Here is a 25833-nt window from a genome sequence, read left to right as displayed (position 1 = left end):
AGCCATATGAACTTTTGGATGTAGCAAAATGCAATTACGCGCGGAACTGTGGCACGACGAGTTTAGGCTATCAGAGCACGCGAAACCGAAACTGGTAGACTGCAGCGAGCGCAAAGCCGCGTCCCTCGAGGCAACGTTCGGCTAAAGTCACCGAACATCACTGTGTCGGAACGAACGAAAACAAAAATGTCGCAGTTTCGCCCGAAAGGCGAAGCATCGATTGCGATAGCAAATTAGTAGAAAGCTATTCGGAGTAGGGATAGTGGTTTTATCGGCTGCATAAACTTGGGCACATTCGCTTACTAACTGAATTAACAAGCGTGGTGCCAGCGCGCACAAGCAAACATGAATAGATCACACTCAATGACCACAGACAACGACTGTCAAAACGCTGGCAGCAAGCGCAGTCCGCCGCAGCGGGCGAAGGCTCGCGCGGTCTATCGCTTCAACGGAAACTGAGCGGCGAATGCACAGCGCATACAAAGGTCAGAGCCGTGTGGAGATAAGAGTCGGTGCGGGCGACCGCCAACGCAGGGCAAAGTGCAGAGGAGTTGTGCAGAGGAGAAGTTGTTGGCAGAGGAAAAGCTGCCCCCCCCCCCTCCTTCCCTCGCTGCCTTCCCTCTTTCTTGCTTTCGCGTGGGAGATTGAGCGGCAAGATACGCCTTTGGTGCCGGAGCACAGCACCGCCCCGCCTCCCTCCCTTCCATATCCCCACGGCCTTTCGCGCGACGGTCGCGTTTGCTTTCCGCCGTGCGTTCGCTCTACGTGATAGCGCGCGGGGGAGTTCGCCCTCCGTGATAGCGCGCGTCCCCCGCGCGCTTTTGCTCGCGCATACGGCGCGCGGCGACGATTTTATCGCCGTTGGAATCTGTACGGAACCTCACGGCGACGGCGACGACGACAGCGACGCCGACGGCAGAAATCCGGTTGAAGTTTCTGTATGCCAGACGAGTAGCAGGTAACAAAAAGCACTTTATTCAGAAACGCAGCTGAGTATATAAGGAGCATTGCGATAAGCAGTAGGCGTGTTGCACATGCGCACTGGTTGACTTCCAGGCATGACATTGCGCTCCAGTACAGTTTCCATATAATTGCTATCGCAATAAAGCGAAAAACGAAAAAGAACGATATTTTTGACCGGAACGAAAACGTAACCGAAATGTTGTTAATCATTTTGTTCCGGCGTGAAACCGAAATATTTTTGATCGGTTTTCGGTTCAAGAGGAAAGTCGGCAAACCCGCAAGAACCGACGTCAGGCAACGTGAGAATTATTAGCGCGCATCTCAGGCCGATTGAGCGCTCCGCTAATCGAAGCCTGCCTCTCGGTGCACAGCAGATCGGCATCGTAGCAGGGCTTGAAGAGCTCATCGTTCTGTTTTCTACGGGTACAACGCTTTGTTTCCGAAGCTTTATCGTTCGGTATGTTCGTTTAAGTTTGTTTTATCGGAACAGTGGTCTCGCGTTTCGGTGAGTACACTCGATGACGTGCTGCTTCTGAGATCATGCTCAGTGCCTTGACTCAAGGCACTGAGCATGAGCTCATAATAGCCCGAATTGCGCGAGGCAAGCACCGCGGACGAGAATAGTAGAAGCCCTCGTCGTCAGCTGCATCACATTCGCGCTACCGTATCAAACCACGCGCAAAACGGTTACAGCGCGCACGGACAAATAAATTGAGAGACAAATATTTTAGACATATATTGAGAAACATAAATATTGAGAAAGCTATTCCAAAATTATTGAGAAAAATTAATGCTGTTTTAATCGCTACTTTGCTTCGAAAATTTTTGCATGCGAATCAAAACCATTGCAAACCGTTACGGATATTTTTTTTTTCGATCCGTAGCAGAACCGAAAAAAAAATTATGGGGTTTTACGTGCCAAAACCAGTTCTGATTATGAGGCACGCCGTAGTGGGGGACTCCGGAAATTTGGACCACCTGGGGTTCTTTAACGTGCACCTAAATCTAAGTACACGGGTGTTTTCGCATTTCGCCCCCATCGAAATGCGGCCGCTGTGGCCGGGATTCGATCCCGCGACCTCGTGCTCAGCAGCCCAACACCATAGCCACTGAGCAACCACGGCGGGTGCAGAACCGGAACGAAACTTTTTTCAGTGGAACGAAACTAAAAGCAGAACGAAAAACATTTCGTTCCGACACCCTGCCGAGCAGCGCGCGCACGCAAGGCTCCTCGCTGTCGCAGCGCGCTGGCTGCACGTTACTTCGTAGAAAATCTTCTTAGAAACACCCTGTATATATGCCCTATAAAACTGCCAGATAATATTGCTTAAAAAACGCAATAAGAAACTTAAACTTGATCCGATTCGGTGCAGAGGATGCCGAGGAAAACGATTTTGCTGTTACCATGTATTTATGCAAGAGTTTTTTGAGATAACGCGTCCTCTTAAATAGTAACAAAACAGAAAAAGACGAAACGATAATTTATGGAGAGGGTAGCACCAGTCATATACTTCTAGCTAGTTCAGGCGAGGAGCCACCATATTTTTTTTCAGGCACGGCAGGCGCAAGGAAGCGGCTCTCTGAGAATTCTCGAGGATAAATGGCGGTCGCGGTAATCATGGCTATCACCCTTCGCACGGGGTCTGCGACTGGTCATTTCGGAGGGCGTCAGAGGTGCCGACAGCGACGTGTAAGACAGCGTCCGAGCTTTACTTCTAGGACATAACGGGCTCTAGGAGTGGTAATCGGGCTTTATTATCCATGTTGGAGCAGGATTAGTCTCGTAAATAAGCTTAGTTGTGGCTTTGCACGATCCTTGTAGAACTACCAGAGTGCTCCGAAACGACGGGTGTAAAGTGGGCCATTATACGCCGCGCCGGCTAAATCGAAACTTCTATTATGGCGATAGCGTGTTCGTCCAGACCCGATGAACGTGTGTGGGGGGAGCAAAAACAATTCATGCCCGCCGTAGTACGCGGATCACAATTCTCGCGTCGGGCGAGAAAGTACGAGGCGAGCATAAATACATTTGGTCAAAGTTTTTAGTTATTATTATTTTTGAATGTCACCATGTCTGTAGCGACAGAGTCTTTACTAAGGAGATCGCACGCGCGACACAAATAGTGTGAAATGATGGTGAAATACGATGATGAAACGATGACGACGCAATGACGACGGTTGAGTGGATACGATGGAACATTCAAGAGACCCAATAAAGTGTTATATTCGTAACTCACACATGTGGCAATGTTTCTAGTTCAGCAACGTCACTACAACGTGACACTATTATTTAAGAGTGCTGCACCACATATGCGGATATGCGGGACGTCACAATAGCTGGAGTCGAACAGAATAGAAAAAAAAAAAAACAGCGATAGACAGGTTGTTCAAAGAAAAGCTACCAACACCTTTCACACGTGTCGTTTTCTTCGTGCCACTGCCTGCAAAGTAAAACCTATGTGTGTTTCCGAACTAGAATAGATAAAAAAGCGCATGCGCAGTGTGTGACAAAATTCAGTTCCTTTCGGGCTCAGTGCAGTTTGGATAGAACGACTACTATCGGCTTGGACATTCGCTTCCTCTCTGCTACTTTCATTTCGACCTCGCTGTTATTCGTTTCTTTTTTCTTTCATACTAAAAAAATTCAATTTCCGCAGCTAGCCCATCTTATAGTGACGCCGCATTTCTTTGCATATCACTAAGCTACTTCCTGCTTCCTTCACTCGCAAAGGATATGTCAGCGGCACCGAATTTCCATACTGCGAGTCCCACAGGCCTGCGTAGGGGCGCCTACATTGTGGCGAGCTCCACGTTCTATCAGCTTGCGTTTTTTATGTCTAACATCTATACTGGAGACCATTTCTTAAGACCTGGACTCGCTCTTGCAATAATAGATCGCTGGCCGACGGAAGTATAGGTGTGTTCCATTCTTGGTCCGACCTTGTTTACCAGGATCGCACAGAACACGCTTCGTAATACCGCTTGCACTTAAAAACTGAGAAGCGTGAGAAGTTTTTGTGCATGAAATGATACTTCTTTTAAAATTGACATTAATGTTTACTAACCATGCATAGCATAAAAAACAATATTCCACTAAAGCAATAATAAAAAGGGTTTCTGTTTCGAATATGCAATGAATATTTTTAATCTAATAGACGGCGTGATAATTAGGACAGGAGTCCTGATAAAAACAAGTGTTTTTGATGAAACATGGGCTCCAGGCAGTGTTGCCAGGTTTGGCTATATATAGCCAAATTGGGCTACGGGAAAATTTTTTTGGCGTCGACTTGGACAAGTTGGCTCTGTGGCTATATTTGGGCTACTGAAAATCTGTGACTTGGCTGTGTTTGGCCTATTGGTGCCCTAATTCACCTTCCAGAGGTGGCTCTGATCGGGTAGAAGCAAAGCTCGAAGGCTGTGTTTTAGCTGGCTGAGCCGGCCGCGTGGCTGAGCGTGTGTACGTACGCGAAATGATCCCCCCCCCCGCCTTTCCTTCCCTCTCTGCGCCGTTGTCTGAGCAGGTGGCTTTGATCTTTGATGCACTTAAACTTACACCCTGCTTGACCGTTAGTCACACGATCCCCGGGCATCGGGATGAACTTGGGAGTAGTGGGTTTTTCACAGTATACTGTACTGACATGGCTATGCTTAGGAAGGGAGAGCAACAACATAGGGTCGGGGCCGTCACGCGATCGTGGCGCCGGCATGAAAGAAGAGAAGCACGGGTGGATGACACGTTCCAGTGTGTTCATAGCCAGGTCTTCCGGATGAAGTATCGCGCCGGGCACACGTTTCGACCTACTCCACGTTTCTGGCGCGAAGCTTTACTGCCATTTTCCTTTTCCAGCTAGATGAATTTTCCTTCGTGCTTTCATTTCGAGATTCATTTCGATAGGTTGGACGTAAGATCGGATCCTCCTCAGAGAGGGGAATGCAAACATGGGGAAGTGGGCCAAGTATGCGAGAACGTATAAAAAAGAATGGGAGCAAGACCCCGAGCCAAAGGTGGGTTCTGGTGCTCTTACTTCTAGATGGTTTGCCCTTAACGTCACGGATTTCAGATACTCATTCGAAACATGTTTGCCACCATGACATCAGTGCACCACGTCACATGAACTTCACCCACCATGTTAGCTTAGCTTGTGATGTGTCGCGCTGCTGGCTCAAGGACGCGGGTTTGATTCCCGGCCACGGCAGCCACATTTCGATCAAGGCGAAATGCTGGAACACCCGTGTACTTAGACTTAGGTGTACGTTAAAGAACCCGAGGTGGCCAAAATTTATCCGGAATCCCCCACCGCGTCATGCCTCATCATATCGTGGATTTGGCGCATAAAACCCCAGCAGTTTTATAATAGGGGCCTCAAACGTTTTGTGGCCCCAAAGAAATAGCGACGAAGCCACTGCGCATGCACAAGACGCAAACTGTGCTTGGATATGGCGTCGGGCACGCTATTTCATCAATTTAGCGGGAGCCCCAAAAGCTGCCCCAAAAGCTTTTGTAAACAAACATGGCGGCGCCCATCAAGGCGACGGTTCTAACCTAGCACAAGACTGGGCTCGATTCGTGGTAATGCGTGAAGTTCGTAAACTAGTAAAAGTGATTGCGGTTATCGCTTTCTCTCAACTAACATGTGTAATGAAGGTTGATTCATTATACGCCGCTTATTCCGAATTCAATTGTCGATTACATCGCTCGTAGGCCTATCACGAATTGACTTGGTTGAGTGAAGGTGCGTAAAGTTGGTTACTCAAAACTAAGCGCAACAAGTTGCGTGCTGCTAATTGAATAATGTCTAAATTGTAATTAAAAGCGAAAACACAAAAGTCTAAATTACTTTTCTTATCATAAAATGGTATATTTTATTTTAATATTTATAACAGCTTTTCTTTGACGCCGTAGTGACGCTGCAAACGCAACACGCCTATTCCAACACTCTTCATTCCTGCATGCCCCAACGCTAACACCCGCAAAGCTCTTTGGGGCCCCAAACTTTAGGGGCCCCTATTCTAAAATTAACCCATGGCCCTCAGTTCCCAGTGGCTGCGGAGCACCTGACCAAGGCGGCGGTCAGACCTGCTACGCGGCAGAGGGTGCTAATAATCTCTGGGTCAAGGCAGGCCGCCAATGGAAACTGAACCTGGCAACGTTCAACACGCGCACCCTATCGAGTGAGGCTAGCTTAGCAGGACTATTTGAAGAATTATCAGGCATTTCCTGGGATATTATTGGCCTTAGTGAGGTTAGAAGAACTGGTGAGTCTTACACAGTACTGACTAACGGCCACGTCCTCTGCTACAGAGGTCTTCCAGATAAGAAAGAATCCGGGGTAGGATTTCTAGTGCATAACAACGTAGCGGGCAACATTGACGAATTCTACAGCATTAATGAAAGGGTAGCAGTCGTCGTAATAAAGCTGAATAGGAGGTACAAAATGAAGGTAGTACAAGCCTATGCACCAACCTCTAGTCACGATGATGAAGAAATTGAACAGTTTTATGAAGATGTTGAACTAGCAATGAGAAAAGTGCAAACTCAGTATACTTTAGTCATGGGCGACTTCAATGCAAAAGTGGAGAAAAAGCAGTTTGGTGAGCAAGCCATTGGCAACTACGGCATCGATTCTAGGAATGCAAGAGGAGAGATGTTAGTAGAATTCGCGGAAAGGAATAGGCTCCGAATAATGAATACCTTCTTCAGGAAGCGCAGCAACAGGAAGTGGACCTGGAAAAGCCCTAATGGAGAAACAAGGAATGAAATAGATTTCATACTCTCTGCCGATCCAAGCATAGTGCAGGATATAGAAGTGTTAGGTAAGGTTAAGTGCAGTGACCATAGGTTAGTGAGGTCTAGGATTTCTCTCAATTTGAAGAGAGAGAGAGTGAAATTAGTCAAGAGAAAACAGGCCAACCTAGAGGCAGTAAGGGTAAAAGCAGACCAATTCAGGCTGGTGCTCGCAAACAAATATGCAGCTTTAGAACAGGAAGATGAAGATAACATAGAGATAATGAACGAAACCGTAACTAGGCTGATCTCAGAAGCAGCAATTGAAGTGGGAGGTAAAGCACCAAAGCAACCTGTAGGGAAGCTCTCCCAAGAAACAAAGGACCTAATAAAGAAACGACAAAACATGAAAGTGTCCAACTCAAGAGATCAGATAGAATTCGCTGAACTGTCAAAACTGATCAACAAGAAGAAAGTAAGGGATATTCGAAATTATAACGTGGGAAAAATTGAGGAAGCCGTAAAATATGGACGCAGCATGAAATCAGTAAGAAGAAAACTAGGCATAGGACAAGGCAAGATGTATGCACTGAAAGATAAACATAGTAATATCATCAGCAATTTCGATGACATAGTAAAAGCAGCAGAAGAATTCTATACTGACCTGTACAGTAGCCAAAACAACCAAGCTTCTTCCATTCGAAATAGTGATGAACCGGATACAGAAGCTCCTACAATAACTATCGATGAAGTTAGAAGGGCCTTGAAAGACATGACCAGGGGGAAAGCGCCTGGAGAAGATGGAATAACAGTAGATTTAATCAAAGATGGAGGAGATATCATGCTTGAAAAGCTTGCGGCCCTTTATACGAAATGCCTCACAACTTCAAGTGTACCAGAGAGCTGGAAGAACGCCAACATTATACTTATCCATAAGAAGGGAGACGTTAAAGAATTGAAGAATTACAGACCCATTAGCTTGCTTTCAGTATTGTATAAAATATTCACCAAGATAATTTCCAATAGAATCAAGACAACACTTGACTTCAGTCAACCAAGAGAACAGGCTGGCTTCAGGAAGGGATATTCTACGATGGACCATATCCATGCCATCAATCAGGTAATCGAGAAATCTGCGGAGTACAATCAACCTCTCTATATGGCTTTCATAGATTATGAAAAGGCATTCGATTCAGTAGAGATATCAGCAGTCATAGAGGCATTGCGTAATCAAGGAGTGGAGGAGGCATACGTGAATATCTTGGCAAATATCTACAAGGATTCCACAGCTACCTTGGTTCTCCACAAGAAAAGTAGAAAGATACCTATCAAGAAAGGGGTCAGGCAAGGAGACACAATCTCTCCAATGCTATTCACTGCATGCTTAGAAGAAGTATTCAAGCTCTTAGACTGGGAAGAATTAGGAGTGAGGATCGATGGCGAATATCTCAACAACCTTCGGTTTGCAGATGACATTGTCCTATTAAGCAACAATGGAGAGGAATTACAACAAATGATTGAGGACCTTCATCGAGAAAGTGCAAGAATTGGGTTGAAGATGAATATGCAGAAGACAAAGATAATGTTCAATAGCCTGGCAAGCGAACAAGAATTCAGGATCGCCAGTCAGCCTCTAGAATCTGTAAAGGAATATGTTTATCTAGGTCAATTACTCACAGGGGACCCTGATCATGAGAAAGAAATTTACAGAAGAATAAAATTAGGTTGGAGTGCATACGGCAGGCATTGCCAAATCGTGACTGGGAGCTTACCACTGTCGTTGAAAAGAAAAGTATACAATCATTACATTCTACCGGTGCTAACATACGGGGCAGAAACTTGGAGGTTAACAAAGAAGCTCGAGAACAAGTTAAGGACCGCACAAAGAGCAATGGAACGAAAAATCTTAGGAGTAACGTTAAGAGACAGGAAGAGAGCGGTGTGGATCAGAGAACAAACGGGGGTAGACGATATTCTAGTTGACATTAAGCGGAAGAAATGGAGCTGGGCAGGCCATGTAATGCGTAGGATGGATAACCGGTGGACCATTAGGGTTACAGAATGGATACCAAGAGAAGGGAAGCGCAGTCGAGGACGGCAGAAAGTCAGGTGGGATGATGAGGTTAGGAAATTCGCAGGCGCAAGTTGGAATACGCTAGCGCAAGACAGGGGTAATTGGAGATCGCAGGGAGAGGCCTTCGTCCTGCAGTGGACATAAATATAGGCTGATGATGATGATGATGATGATGATGATGATGATGATTCTAAAACTTTATTAGCGATCAACATGGTTTGCTTTTTGACAGTAACCGGTTTTCACAGCATTACCACTGTTACCAAATTGTTGTTTACCATTGCTCTTTGGGTGCCTTCGCGGCATTTACCATTTCGAGCGAGTTAGTTCGGGACGTGCTCGTCGCTGAAAATGACTGCGCGCTTCTTACACTATGTGCCGGTTTGCGCAGTAATGTTTTAAAGCTCAGTTTACACCGATTCAGACAGTGAGTGGCATCTGTTGCCTGTCCATTTTCTTAACGCATGTTCTTGGCGTGCTAGAGATCTAAGATGGCGGTCAGGTTGATATCAATTGACACTATATAGATAGTGTGTTTCCCAGCTAATCCGGGCCTAGGTAATTGAAAAACAAAAACAGAAAAATGAGAAAACAAGAAAGGACAATGAGACAAATAACGCGAGATATCATAGCGCGAAAGGCTTGTTTTAGCTCATCAAAAAAGAAGCCGTGAGCACGTCGCCGTTGCAGATCGCTGGACAGCTGAACTTCTACGCCGTAGGCAGATATAACGTGAGAGATCGATGACGCTGAACATTATTTTGTGTTCACGACAGCTAAAAAGCAGAGTTCGTAGTTAATATTACTGTAAATAACTAAAAATAATAACTTAGTACTATCTGTCATAAAATAAAAGCACTGATTTCGCCCTCTGCAGCGATTCGCTGGAACTTCCGGGGCCAACCAAAAAGTATTCTTCTTCTTCTTTCTGGGGTTTTACGTGCCAAAACCAGTTCTGATTATGAGGCACGCCGTAGTGGAGGGCTCCGGATTAATTTTGACTACCTGGGGTTCTTTAGCGTGCACTACAACGCAAGCACACGGGCGTTTTTGCATTTCGCCTTCATCGAAATGCGGCCGCCGCGGCCGGGATTCGATCCCGCGATCTCGTGCTCAGCAGCGGAACGCCTTAGCTGACAAAAAGTATTCTGTCCAAGCATTATGTCGCTGTTGTTGATGTAAAGAGCCGGACATCACGGCGGCACGCACATTTGTTACGATTGGTTGTGCAAAAAAGTATTCCCGTAGTCGAATGTGAAAACGTATACACAAATAAAATTGCAAATAAAAATGGCTATATTTGGCTACGAAATATTTTGCACTTTTTTTCTGTTTGGCTACATTTGGGCTCCAACTTCTCTAGCATTTGGCTACGCCACCTCGTCGGACCTGGCAACACTGGCTCCAGGCAGAGGCTTCCCTCGTTGGGCCACTGTTGATCGGTGTGTGGCAGCACAGAACGGTTCTGGGCCGATGGCGTCGTGCTGCTGAGGTCGCGGGTTGGAGGCGGCCGTCGCCGCACTTCTGTGTGGTTGTGCTGCGGTTTCACGTTAAAGAACCCCGGGTGGTCAGATTACTACGGTCTCTCTCATAACCACGCTGTGCAGCTTCGGCACGTTACACTGCATAATTTGATTTAGCTAGTGCAATCAAGTGGTTGCAACAGACAGCCGGGAAAAAAAGAAACATAAGAAAAGAAAAACATGTATTAGCGCGTGAACCATAAACTTGAATTTATTGTCTGCCGGCAAGCTTCAATGGCAGAAACAAGCACTTCTTAAGGAGTCTCATCTCTTGAATTCTCGTTTTGACTACAATTCTCTTACGCAATCAGCACCTGCCATTGTCCATCACTGCGTCAACCATTTGGCTGTCATTTTATTTCTATCAAAGATGGCGGCTGCCCGTGAGCCGACGATACAGAAAATTCTCGCAAGAGCCAATGTGTGAATACGAACCCATTTCCCCAACACCTTTCGCTCGTAAGTGCATTTAACCACAGGCCGGCCGCCTTCGGTAATATTACCTCCAGCATCATAATTGGCTGGCATCCGGTCTCCAGACATTTGTGACATGCCGTGCGGCACTTCATCGCGAATGCCGCAACTGTATGAAAATGAGACACGTGAGCAGCGTTTGCGAGAACCAGGCAGTATGCCCCGCTGCTGCGAGCCCTGCGCTGCAGATAAGTGTTGCGCCACTGTCATGAAATGTTCAAACTGCAGCGGGTCTCATGAGGCTTCATCGAAGAATTTCTCGCATATTAAGATACTCAAGAAGAATGAATTGTTGGGCTATTCGGTCTGGCATTGCTGATGATGAAAGTTAGAGCAACAACAACGCAACGCACACAAGAAGCGAAGACAGACAAGCGCTACTCACAACAGTTTAAGAGCGAAAGGCTTTCGCATATATATCACCTTGTCACGCATACGCACAATAAAAGTGCAGTCACATCGCAAGAGGAACACGTGCAAGTCAAAGACGGCTGCGCAATAAGTCAAACTCTGAGTGTGACTGACGGCTCACTTATACAACGATCTCTGTTGTTTTTTATAAAAATGGCTTCCAATGCTAGTCTACGAGAAGCAGGTTGTGAGGCTCGTTTCTCAGAGACTACCATTCTGGGCAGGAAACATTTTTTATCGGGGGTTGCGCACATCTCCTGTCGGAATAATATCGTGAGAAAAGGGAAATGTGACGGCAGCATCATTTTACGCCACGCTGTTACGTCACGCAGGGGGGTTGAACAGATAGCCGCGGTGGCACGTGCGTCATCAGGTGAATTGAACGAATAAGTGGACAGCAAGTATTTCGGTCTACATGGTCATTTTGTAATGTAGACACGTGGAACTGGGCTTTAATGGTGGTTCTGTTCAACTTTCCAATAAACACATGTGCCGTAAAGTTGGTACCTAGAAAGCTAATTAATTAATCCGATCAACTGCATTAATAGATAAATTACGTTGTTTTTTGCAAATTATGCCCGCTTGGGTAGACAATTCATTCATCTGTAGTGAAGAAATTGAAGTAAATTTTGTAGGGTCTTTTAAAATAAGTGTCCGACCTAAAATAAAAAAAAAGCGCACTTTATACTGATAGGTCAGTCTTGTCCATCAGCTCAAGAGGTGCCTTTGTCATTCCGGCTATGCTAGTCATAACTAGAGGATGGATCTTTAGGCATTAAAAAAGCGCGTTTTAGGCGCCAAAAAGAGGCACGGCAAATCAACGTTTTAGGCCTCGAACGTCGTAAATATAGGCACAATAAATTTTTACATAAATGCAAATAATTTCAAACGAACACGTGCGCGACCTGTATCTACGACAGGAAAAGAAATGTTATTGTTTGTGATGGCACAAAGGCGCCAACAGTTGAAAATAGCCGTGCAATTGTCCCATAATACTGCTGGACTAATGAGGATCATTGGGCGTAATTCAACAAGCACACTGCTCATATTCATGTTCAATGGCCACTTGAAGCTAAACATTTCGACAGAATTACCTGTCTGGTTGGGAAAATTGATTAAGACTTAGAGATTGACTCCAACCAAATAAGGAAATTTACTAGCCCGACGTTTCGGAACCAATTGGGACCTTCTTCAGGGGGTATTCTTCGGAGGTGGCGGTGTGCCGCTACCGCCAGCTCCGAAGCGGCACACCGCCACCTCCTAAGAATACCCCCTGAAGAAGGTCCGAGTTGGTTCCGAAACGTCGGGCTAGTAAACTTCCTTATTTGGTTGGAGTCAATCTCTAAGTCTTAATCAATGGCCACTGTACTCGAGCGTTGCCTAAAGGGAAACAAGCATGAAAAAGAATACTTGAAAGCTGGGACCAATACTGATTAAAAAAAGCGCTACTTTTTGTCTGCCTGAGGCAATTACATTAAGACACAACAGACACAGACAAATAATAAATGCAAGACAGACTGCAATTTATTAAGAAATTAACATGTTCTTACGTAAGGACTGTTAGGTACAACTCTGGCAATTTTCTCATATACAATGACGTTATCGGCATTGTACAGGCAAAACGCCCCAACTGCCAAATACACTTCCGCCCATTTGAAGTGCCCGTGTTTGAAGAAATCTGTTTGGAGAGCACGCGGAACATAATCTAAGAATCACTGTGAAGATTGTGGAAACAATAGCAAACTATCACCATCTCCAGATCTCCCGATTCAAAATTGTTCCTCGTGTCACTGAGAATGATCTTGTACGCTGAGAAGGAACACTCGACGGCAGTGAACACCTTAAAAGGTAAATTACAAACAAAACAAAAGCCGCGTGCACATCACATTTTTCTTTTTTCTTTTGCTCTTTACTCTCCTTTCCCCTGACGGCTCTCCGCGGTTTCGCATTCGCCAACCGCGGAGCGTCCCATTTCACTGCTGCTAGCGATTGTTTTCCGAAAGTCACTTGGTTGAACTAGATGACTAGGTTGAACCCCATAGAGTTTTGAACAGTCAATGTTGCCTGGTAACATGAATAACGGTCTCTAACTGCACTCGAAAGTGAAACTTGAGACTAAATAGTGTTCATATAGGAGCCGATATTGAAAATAGGCATTTATAGGCATTTAGGCACAAACGCCAAAATAGGCATTTATAGGCACTATAAAAACACTATAAAAGCCCTTCTTAACCTCTAATTCATGCTCATATATCAAAGTTGGGCGATAGGAGCGCAAGGAACAAAAAAGGCATTTGCCTAAAATCCGGTCTCTAGTCATAACGAAATCTACAATATCGCATATAACAACATATGACGCGTGAAATTCGCAGCATTATTAATAAAACGCGCCGCTTATTCGTTCGTTTTCGCAAGGTCAAATCAATTGCCATCCTAAATAAAATTTCCGCACTTCAGTATTCTTTCAAGAGCAAAATTCGTCAAGCCAAAAAAAAAACTTTTTTTTGAGGGTATGGAAGAGTCCATAAAAAATAACAGCAAATCAATTTGGAAATTTATTCAGAGTAATCGTAAACAAGATATAGGTATACCGCATCTTACGGTGGACGGAACTATTACGGACAATGAACATAAAGCTGTCGTCCTAAATAATTACTTCAAATCAGTGTTTCGGGCAGATTCGCCCGGAGATAGTGCCGTTTTGCCAGATGTTCACCAAGTAATGCAACCGATGGACGCAATTTCGCTCTCTGAAGAAGGAATCTTCCACCTCCTGAGCGCCATAAAGCCCAGCAAAGCAAACGGGCCAGACATGATACCTAACCGCGTTTTGAAGGAATGTGCACGCCCCATGAGTCGCCTTCTCCATCGTCTGTTCACACTTTCACTGAAAATGGGAACAGTTCCAGACGAATGGAAAGTTGCAAACGTTGTACCGGTTCATAAAGAAGGATCTAAAAATAATGTTGAACATTACCGCCCAATTTCTCTGTTATGCGAAGCATCAAAAATATTGGAGCATATTTTGTATAGCAACATAGCTAAACATCTCAGTGAGCACAGCTATTTTTTCCAGAACCAGCATGGATTTCGCCAGGGCTTCTCCTGTGAGACACAACTGGTTGAATTCCATTTCGACCTTGTGTCCGCGATTGATAAAGGATCCGTGGTGGATTGCGTGTTCTTAGACTTCAGAAAAGCGTTCGACCAAGTCAGTCATCGTTGCTTATCCTACAAGCTAGCCCACCTTGGTCTTCCTGAAAATGTGCCTAAATGACTGGAAAGCTACCTTTCTTCTCGTAGTCAGCTTACTATTGTCAACGGTTCGAAATCATCATCAGTTCCTGTCACGTCTGGCGTACCGCAAGGATCGGTGTTAGGCCCCTTGATGTTCTTAATCTTCATCAATGACATATCAGAAGGAATCATTTCGAAAATACGGTTGTATGCAGATGACTGCGTTGTTTATCGCTCAATTGACACTCCAGCTGATATCGAAATTCTTCAATCTGATCTGAATAAAATTTCTGAATGGTGTAGTACCTGGCGCATGGCTCTAAACACAACGAAATGCAATTACATTCGTTTCTCGAGAAAAAAGCTAGACTCGCCAAGCTCCTATGTTATCAACAATGTCAGTTTACCGCATGTAAAGGAGGCCAAGTACCTTGGTGTATACTTTACGGATACCCTGTCATGGAATGAACACATAATTAAAACCGCAAATAAAGCCAACAGAACCCTTGCATTTTTGGCTCGCGCTTTCCATGCGTGCCCTGAAGGCGTGAAAAAGGTCCTGTACACGTCATACGTTCGTCCTATTCTCGACTACGCGAGTGTACTCTGGGATCCTTATCAACAGAACATGATATATTTGCTGGAGCGCGTACAAAATCGAGCAGCCAGGTACACAGTCGGTGACTATCGCCGCACAAGTAGCGTCACCGCTATGAAGACCAGATTGCAACTGCAGACTTTGAGCGATCGTAGACGGTATCTTAGGCTGAAGTTCTTTCATAATATTTTCCATGGGCGCTCTGGCATAGATAAAACGAACTACATGCTCGCACCACATTACATTTCGAATCGCCGCGACCATGCTTTTAAAGTTCGGGAGACAACTTCCAGAGGCAATTTGCTGAAGTATTCATTTTTTCGACGAACGGCATCTGAGTGGAACAGGCTTACTGAAAACGTTGTAAGCATCGCATCTAATTCTCAGTTTTATAAGTGTGTTCAAGCTCTATAGCGCTGCTGTTGCCTGATCTTGTACTTGTTTTGTTTTCTGTACTGTACTTCTGTACTTGTTTTGTTTGATACGGGTATCATACCTAGATACTAGCGATCTATTGCCTTTGTTTACCTGCTTGTAAAGCCTTGTTTCGCTTGTGTGACACTGTGTTTAATGTTTGCATCCACAAATGTATAAGTATGTCTATATCCCCCCCCCCCCCCCCCCCCCGGCTATAATGCTTTTGGAGCGAATGCGGGTTTTTGTAATAAATAAATAAATAAATCTACGGCGGCAGGGCCTGCTGTCTATGGAACACGTCCTGTAAAAGCTACCACGGGAATGGGTCATATTTTCTGAATCAAAGGCCTTTATAGTTTGCAGTTTGCCCTACGCCACAGGACTCACGAGCAATTGGTACTGGAGATAAATGATCATGCTTGTGGCACGACATAATATTCCAGTGGCGGCCAGGACATACCGGTGTTGCTGGTAATGACTTCGCCGGGGTGGCGGTTCAGTATGCTCATGAAGAAAACCCAATGGTTCAGATTCCACTATGGAGAACGGATGCTGCAGGGTTCATGGCTCGGACTATCACACACACTTATTGCTCGCCTCCTAGTTCCTCAAAGTGTCATCTACATAAACTTGATCATTCGTTAAAGCTGCAAATGCCCGCAGGAATTTCCCGTTCCAATGCGAACGTTGTTGTGCCGCCAATAGATCAGGGCTACATTCACGAACGCATACTCGTTTCGCATGTGAATGTGTGACACACTTACGTGCGACTGCTGCAGGATAAAAAAAAAAGAAAAAAAAAACTGCTGAACACGTACTGTGCTTGTGTTTTCATTGTGACGTCCAGTTCCGCCCTCTCCGGAAAGCATTCAACTGGCTGGATTCAAGACCGTTTTCAGAAGCCAATATTGTTGAACCATGGCCGTGCTCGTCGCTGGCACAGAAAGTAACAAAGGCGTTGTTACAGTACTTGAAGTCGATAGGTCTCTGCAACCGTTTGCAGTCTTGGTGTGCTCCTTCAAATGTTCCCCCGACTAGTACTCTCTCTCTCTCTCCTTCTTTCTCCCTTTTCAAACCGTTATCCCTTCCCCCAAAGCAGGGTAGCAAACCGGGCGTGTGTCTTGTTAACCTCCCTGCGTTTTCTTTCCTTTCTCTCTGTCTCATCGCGTCTTATGAACAGTTTTAGCGCAATAACTTCTTTTGCGAACATGACCACAGATATTTGTAAGCAGTGTAATGCAGACACTCAAAGAAAATCGCGTTAATGCAAACACACATTTAGAGGCAGTTATCTCATCCTCATCGTACTCGTGTGTTTGTCAAGTTTTTGTTCCGCTAAGTTACCGGAGGTTGCAACGAAATCGTGCATACACTCAGAGCCACAATTCGATATCCTTTTCATTCCGATACCGTCAGCCCCCGAAGCTTGGATGCCCTCAAGCGGCGAGAGTTCCCGTACACAGTGCAAGTAAATGGACGGTAAACATCGTCAACAAGACACTGTTCTTGGTGGGATGAGAGAAACGCCCCCGGAGGGCGCTCCGGAGAGGAAGTCCCTTGGGAAGGATAGATAGGAAAAGCTATCAATCATGGCCACCGACCACGGACGGCGCCACTGTGCGGGTGTTCCTCGCACACACTCCCAGCAGCGCGGTGGAATGGATATGGAAAGCGGACGGGTAGTCTTAATCCGTGGACGAATCGGGGACAGGGCAGACAGGAAGAAAGGTTTCTCTACTCCTGTCGGCTGCTCAAATGGAATCGGAAAGTTACGAGCCGGAGGGTGAAAGGAGATCACTCTGTCAACCGCCAGTGTTTGACCAGCAAGTTGGCTTTGCTGTACGGTGCCTGAGTACTGTAGTGAAGCTTTTCTTAGGACGGGCGGATGGAAAGTCAGACGATTCGGCTAGGCAAGGGGATTTCACGAGCAGGGAAGCTTAAAAGTAAGAGCATATAGACATCTTCAATCGTAGGTCGATGAGGCACCGCTATTGCAGCATTAGAGCGAGGGTGAGTTTATTTCCGAAATGGCAGAGGCCGGCCTGAGGTTGACTCTTGTAGCCTGCTGCTCTACGCCGGGAGAGGAGAGAAAGAGGGCTATAAATGGTGAAAATGCGGCCAGAAAGGTGTGGATGAATAGTCTTTCAGATGGAATTTCACAGCCGCGAGTCAAGCGCCGTGCTGTGCAGGAATGGAAGCATGAACTGGTGTGCACCTGGACTTGCCGTCTGGTTAAGGTCACAGTAGCAAATGCTCAGTAAGTTGTGGGTTGCCTTTTTAGCACGGAAAATAAGTCAGCGTCTTCCGTACTAGCGCCTGCTGGGAGCAAATATGAAGGACATGGAGCACTGTTCCTGATATGCCAGAACAGTTGGGCAAGCCGGTACAGTGAAGTTGATGCATGTGTCATGAAGAAGAAGAATGTTTATTAAACGAAACACCTAATCGTAGTCTGTGAACAATGCACATATAACTTCGCTGGAAGCCATCAGGCACTCAAAAAACAAAGGGTCAGCTCTATAAAGGCGGCTGGCGAATGCGCGGTTGTAACATGTGGTCTTTTGAAACTGTTCTGATAGTCGCTACTAAATAATAATGTTGCCAGTATTGTTTCATGGTGTCCTATTAACCAAACAGCAATTAACCCGCACAAAACTACATTTATGATATTTCATTCCGGACAGAAAATTATTACAAGATTTTTCTACCAATATACCTTGCTATTGCCGAAAAGTCACATGAACTAGGGCAAGCAGACAACGCTGTTTTCTGCAGTTACCATCTGGAACTCATTGCTTGTGTTGATTAAAATATGCAAAACCCTAGCATCTTTCAAAACCAGGTTAAATAATAATTTATTTCGACTTTCAAAGCAAAATTTTTAAATCGCGAATATTTCTCTCTGACTATGTGGACAATTTTTGTAAAATTAATATGTTTGCATATTGTATATATCCATGCTTTTTGCATATCATGTACATTGTTTAGTTGTTTATTTTTTAGAATTTATTGATCTGCATTTCGAAGGACGCTTTCTCACGAATTCTAGAATAAATATTCTGCTTCTATTCCTATACTCTCACGATACATATAGGAGCCTACTACCTGGAAGATGCAGTTCTGATCATAAATGCTACCAGGAGTTTTTTAGCGTTAACCTTGTAATTAATTTCTACAACCTCGTGGCAGAGTTCTTTGAACGTTTGCTCATAGCGAAAATTGGCCTTTTCCTGTAAAGCGCGCAGCGCCTTATATAGACTTCAACTGCGGAGAAGCTCAACCACGATGGCGGAAGGCATTTGAAGTACACTAAATTGCGAGCGTCGTTCTTCGCGTTGGTATAGCTGCTGGCATTTCGAACCTCAGTCGATAAATGGGGAAAGGACGTCCGGCATTGTGCAATGTACCCGAACTTGTAAGCTCACCGAGAGAGCTTTACTAAGCAAATCTTTGTTCGATAAGAGATTGAAAACACACACACACACACACACACACACACACACACACACACACACACACACACACACACACACACGCACACACACACACACACACACACACACACACACACACACACACACACACACACACACGCACACACACACACACACACACAATATTCTTGTGATAATCGAAACTCAAGATCCTCAAGGTAATAAGAAGAGCAACGCAAACGTACGTCCAAATACGCGGGCATGACGACGGCACTAGCTGTGCGCAGCACCTCGTGACGCAATGTTCGGCCACAATCTTTTCAAAAGGTTTTCTTGGGCGTGACTCTCCTAAACGACAAGAAGAAAGATGCGAAAATACCACAGTTAAGGTTATACTGCGTGACCTGTCGGCGCCACAGGATATCCCGGCACAGGGTTACGAACTTCAACAAGTGCATTGCGGAGGCCTTTTGAACACAATACCGGAGGATGCCGCAGCCAGGGATGCTGTTGCCTCAACATCTCAAGTCTCCCGGCAAGTGTCTACGCTTTTTTAAACCTCTATTTAGTGTGTCGACACGACGCATGGCACAGAGAATAGCCTCTAAGTTACGGATCACCATTCAATAGCAGAAACGATGTAGCAGCTACGTTAAAGCGCAAAAAAAAAAATCGGAAATAATGAAGTTACATTTCGACCTCTTGAGGACAATGTAACACAAGGAAAATAAACACAAGAATGTCGGTTCTACTTCGCTGTCCTTGTGTTTCGCGCTACCTTCTTTTTATTATGAATGCGTTGACTAACCATGTGTTACTTTGGTATGGAATCAATTTCTTGCGTGCCATAGTTATCACTCCATAATTTCATGTTTTTTCAAACATCTGTAATTTATTCATTGCAAGAGAAACGCCCTGTTGTCGTTGTGAAACTATTGCCGTATCATGTAATAAAGAGCCGTACAAGTAGTTTACTTAGTCTTTTTCTTTTTTGCAATGCAAAAAGCATTTTTTTTCCTTATGAAGGCATAGCAATGGTCACGGGTAGGGTCATATGCTACGGCGAGAAAGCACGATTTTTACGCTCAACGCAATGCATACTGAAACCATCAGATTGATCGATCGCGGCAGTGTCGTGACAGGGCTCGGCCTAAACTGCGATCGCTATTCTAGGTATTCCAACTAGAAAGTTATGCATGGCTCGCAAGAAATAGTCGAGATGGCTGTAGGTAAATATGCACCGAAGAGACCGCCATCATCTGTCTATGCCGCCCTTCCTGTCTAAGAATGGAAGATAAGCGTTTCATCGGCTTATCTTAAGAGCCACGGATGGAAACGGAGACGAGCGGTGAATATGTTCACAGCCTCCTCGCGTGCTTTTTATGGGAAGAGCCTGCGATTCGCCATCTCCGCAGGAATGACTGATGGATATAGCAGTGTTGTATATATTCTTGCGTTTCCATCTTTGAAAATGGGGGGAACCCTAGTGTATCGCTGATTTCATTACACACTTTACGTTCAATGAAGGGATCAACAAAAAAGGTAAAAATAACAATACCTGACCAAATCACATTATTATTGCCGTTACGGAACTCACACAGATTCCTTTTTCACATTGCAGTGGACATGGCGTCATAGTCAATTTATATGCGTAGCACATGACGGAAGGAGCGAAGATGAACTTGGGGCATGGTGACATCCTCCCGGTTGATAGTGTTAGGGTATCGGTAGTATTAGTAGTGATCCGAGCAGAAAACTTTTTCTAGCACATGAGCAAATTTTATCCTCTAGCAAGTGCATAATCGGCAGGCTTTGCAGAAGATGACTTTCGGTTGGTGGTGCTGGCACACGTCTCCACATTTGTGATAGCTTTCACTGTAGCCTGCAGCTACAGAGTGTCAACAAAGTGATAGCCGGACATTATAGCATTCCCTTTAGGCACCATCCATACTGCGTATGCGCGGCTTTCGACAAGCGAGGAGTGAATTGGTTTTTATTCCGGATGCGTAGGGCGTTCTGCTGCTAAGCACAACGTTGGAGTTTCAACTTCCGATCGCGGCGGCTCCATTTCGGTGGGGGCAAAATGAAAACAAACTGGTGTGGCTAACATTGGGTGCTCGATAAGCAAATTGAGGTGGTGAAAATCACCCCAAAGTTCTTCATTCGAGTTTTGCTTTCGGATGTGAAGCCCCGCTAATTAGTCATTACCGCTGAAACTATTGCTTGATGCACTGTAAATGTTCTATCTGGTTGCACTCTCTCAGCGACTTCAATAGAAATTCAAACGAGACAGGCATGTGAAGAATGAGGAGATCCGAAGGGCTGAGTTTTTTTTTTTTTGTTAGTCATTACCATACGAGTGACAGACAGCGAAGCCTGCGCAAGCATAGGGGAAGTTTACTGTTATGTTTAATTGAAATGCAGAAATAATCAGGTAAATGAAAATGGAAGTGGTACAAAAAATTTGCCGCAGAAGGGGCGCCGGATCCACATCCTCCACACTACGTGTTTGGTACTTTACAAATTAGGCTACTGCAGTGCCATCTCTGCGCCCACTTTTTGGGGGGCTGATTGTGTATACGTTTAGCCTTGGGATTGTTAGCCGGCGCCGCACCTGCTCAAGGCGGCGCACGTGGAAATCCTTTTTAATCGCCTGTGTCACGTGGTATATGTGATAGGAGCTCGTAGGAAGACTTGAAGAAGTCAACACTGGTCCAACAAGGGAAGTCTCAGGCTGGAGCCAAGGTTTTAAAGGCTTGTCTCAAGTAGTTTCCAAGTTAAAACGTTGACTCCGAACTGCAAATATATTGGTGATTATGAAATATTAGTATTGCCTATTCTGTACAGATGGCTGCATACTTTATGCCTTGATAGAAACATTAAACTTAAGAATGAGTAGTAAAAAACTGTAGTACATTCTTCCCCTCTTTTCTATTTTCCCTCAAAAGATAACCGGGGAACTGCAGTACATGTGTTCGCTTATTGGAGACTGCATCAGCACAGCTCACAGCCTCAGGCGCGCTTTCTGTTACGGCTTATATTGCACCCGAATCGTCGGAAGATAAGTTTTCTTGAGAAATTGCAATTTGATATGGTATGATAAACTATATTCAGGTCCTGAAGATCAACCCTTAGGATGACGCAGGCGGCTCCCACGTCGGGACAGTAAGGTTTAACCATACCACCGTGTCGTGGGCCTTCTAGACGGCCTGTACTTGATCCAAAAGAACTCCACTTGCCGCCGCCAGTCTCTTTGGTGCGGTACCTCTCTTTCTGGATATAGCTTGTTAATAAAGTTTGGACTCAGATAAGTTCTTGTCTGTAACAATCTCAGAGTCACCGCTTGAGCTCTATTGTGCTTAGCGTGTGGCACTGGGAATTCCCTTTTGTTCAGGTAGTAATGCTTCGTGACTTCATTATATGTAAGTAATCGGTCCCTGTTCTCCTCCTGCATATTATTGTGGTCCTGGTCATGTAGTGCACGGATAGTAAGTCCTCGTGCGGCTTCGTTAGCCATCTCGTTTAAATTCCTCTGAGATGGATCGACAGACCCCATGTGTGCAGGAAGTCAGCGGAGTTCGATTCTTTGGCTGTCCATATCACCGATCAGCTGGGCAGCCCGTTTGGTTACAAAGCCTTTGGTAAAGTGTCTAAAAGCCATCTTAGAATCACTGTAAGTTCGCGTCCAATTATTCCTTAAAACCAATGCTATCGCAACTTGTTCCGCGACTGTCGCTTCTTTATTACTGATTGTAATAGCATCCCGAGTGAGTCCATCTGCATCTACTACTACTGCCATAAAGGCTTTATTTCCTCTGACCCATGCAGCATCTACAAAAGCCGCATGTTCTCTGTCCTGTTCTATCTCCTGCAGGAAAGCTTTGGTCCTTGCCTTTCTTCTTTCCAGGTTGTGCACCGGGTGCATATTTCTGGGGAAAGGAGTCGTCTTGATGATCTCTCTTATGCTATCTTTTAGTTCTACTGTGTCTTCCAAATATTTGGACTCGGTTGGATACCACCTTACCTCTTCGAGTATTGCTTTACCTGACATTGTTTCGGAAAGCCTCTCTCTGTGGGCAATTTGCTGTGGTTCAATTACCTCGGCTATTGTGTTGTGGAGCCCTAGTTTCATTATTTATCATCCCGTGTGCTAACCGGCAATCCCACTGTTGCTTTGACAAGCCTTTTAATTGATCTGTTCAACTTCTTTAGCTCTGTCTGTGTCCATCTAAGCATCCCTGCTACATATGAGAAGGGACACGAAGCAAAAGCGTGGACCAGTCTCATGGCGCTCTCCTCTCCCAACCCTCTGTGTGTGTTAGTGATTCTCCTTAGCAGTCTTTTTACCTCCTCAGTCTTGCTTGTGATGTGTTGTATTGTTTTTCCGTTTGCCCCGTTTGACTCCAGGAATAACCCTAAGACTCTAATGGATTCGACTTGCTTAATAGTTTTGCTTGCCTTCGTGGTTTCCACTAACCTGAGCACTTCCTCGGGAACATATCCCCTCGGTTTTCTACCTATTCTCCTGTTACTGAGTACTAGGAGTTTTGAGACTTCTCAGCAGAGCATTTGAGTCCCATGTCTTCTAAAATGGACTCTACCTCATAAATGCTCTCCTGAAGTCTGCTTTCCGCCTGTCCCATACTTCCTTCAGCGTTCCATAGAGTCACATCGTCTGTATAAATGGTATAGTGAATGCCCTCTATCTCTTTTAATCCCTTTGCCACTTTTGACATCGCCAGGTTGAAAAGCATATATGACAAGACCGACGCTTATGGCGTTCCTCTGTTACCGAGATGCATCTTCTTTGATTTAATGTCCCCGACTCTAAGGAGCGATGATCGATGGCCAAGAAAGGCTTTAACCACTTCATACAGTTTTCTGCCCAATCCCAGTTCAGAAATGACCTCAAGTATTGCTCTGTGCTTAATTTTGTCAAAAGCTTTTTAGACATCCGACCCCAAGAGAGCGTTGCTCTCTCGGGCGTGGCTCTTTACGGGCAGCGTAGATGACGCCTGTGAGATGTCGCTACAGGCTCTACACGGCGTGGTAAGGCTTCTAAGGGTGCCACAAATGTTGGCGCACCCGCGTGTATTGCATCCGCGTTAGTTGTACCCGCGTATAGTTAGAACGCCGTCAGAAAAGTTCCAGCGCAGCGCTACAGCACCTTGCTTTCGCGGTCAGTGCTTCGGCCCGCGATCGAAACTTCCAATGTTTCCAAACAAGTGATATTCTTACGAGCAAGGTTGAGAAGACAACGCAGTCATCTACACGAGTAAATCGACACAACTTGCATGCATCCCAACGATGTTTCTTTAGCATCGGCGCACTCGCCACACGGAATGTTGCGCATGGTTGTACACACTTTGCGAGGCCCTGAGCCCAGCACGTAGCTTTGGTAGCACTGCGTGGTACTAGCGTGATCAAGTGTGGGACGAAGATGATTAAACAGAATGAGACAGAAGTGTGAGGGGTCACGCGGGAAATGAGGCTAGTTGGCGGTTATGCGTTGCAGGGCGTCCTATGTGTAGCTGGCACGTCATGATTTCTTCTTCTTTCACGCGTACTTCATTTCCTCTCTTTCTTTTGTATCATAATGATGGCAAAGTTCATTGGCGAATTTACTGCCTTGTTATTTTCCCATGCCTGACTGTCAAAAGCGTTCGTGAAAATTACTTCGCCTGGAGTTTGGTGATATTTTCTACTTTTTTCACTCACTTCTTTACTTCTCACTGATTAAACCAACACGTGCTCGGTTTTATGGCTTAGTATTTTTTTCTTGACACGGTCTGGGGTTTTAAACTTATATACAGTTCATTTGTTGCTTCATACTTTGTCTTCACCCCCCTCTTTTTTTATTCAATTGATTGATTGAACGTCTCCTTCGTTACTTGTTTCTCTTTCTTAGAAGTGCTTATTTCCCTCCAATGAGCTATATTTTGCCTGCAGAGCCTCTCATCTTTATTACCAAGCTTTACTGTTTCACACTGCATTGACGCCTGACACCGCGAAAGCCTGTTTCCTATTGATCCTGCGATTTTGAAATGTAGTTTTGCGGGGTCGTCTGTTTCTGTTAGTTTGCGTGCTTCGTGAATTTTCTTACATTGTGTGCCCTTGTGAGTAATGTGAAGCTAATTATGTAGCTTATATTGAATATTAGCTTTTCATCCTCCTTTGCTAGCAATGATGAGACTCACGGTTAAATTGCGTGCTTTTCTTAAGAATTCAAAATGGAGAACAGCACGTTGATAAGTCCTTTTACTTTCAGAATTCTATACCGCTGATGATCTTATTATTGCAGACATTTCTGTTTATGTAATATGAGCAGTTACTGGGCTTTGCAGAACTAGACCATCTTTCTTTTCACTTTTGCAGAGACAGCTTGAGCGGACGGAAATCAGAGTGGCCATTTTAAAAGCCTCCTAGATTACTGCTGCGGTGGGCAATGAGTGGTGTCCAAATATTGCAAATGGATGGAAAGTTGGGCGAGTTGGTACGGTAACATGTTTCTAGTTTCTAGTGCCAAGGGAGACAGACGAAGACTAGAAGCTCGTCCTGTCTGCTTCTAGTCTTCGTCTGTGTCCCTTCGCGCTAAAAACTCAAACGGTGTCCAAATCAACGCTCCATTTGTGCCGCCCTGTGGATAAAACCATGCAGATCTTGAAGGCTATGCTTGTGATAGTTTTATGCAGCGGTAGGGATTGCGAGAGCAGAAACACTTCATAGACGTCAGGTTTTAAACACCACCTATATGAGGCATCTTGAAGTCTCCTGTGAATTAGCAGCTCAAATATAGCGAAAGATCATTTCGCCATATGAGCGTGAGTGCCAATTCCGGCTGTTCTCATACCAGCCGCTACCCTGGAGGCATGCGATGGCGTCAGAAGCCTAAGATGTACAGTTCATGTGAATAACTTTGAAAACACATGGACGATAAGCATTTAGAGTGTAATAATAAGGATTGTCCGTTATAAATC

Source organism: Dermacentor silvarum, chromosome 5 (assembly GCF_013339745.2).
Source record: "Dermacentor silvarum isolate Dsil-2018 chromosome 5, BIME_Dsil_1.4, whole genome shotgun sequence".
NCBI classification, from domain to species: domain Eukaryota; kingdom Metazoa; phylum Arthropoda; class Arachnida; order Ixodida; family Ixodidae; genus Dermacentor; species Dermacentor silvarum.
This window is presented reverse-complemented; position numbering follows the sequence as displayed.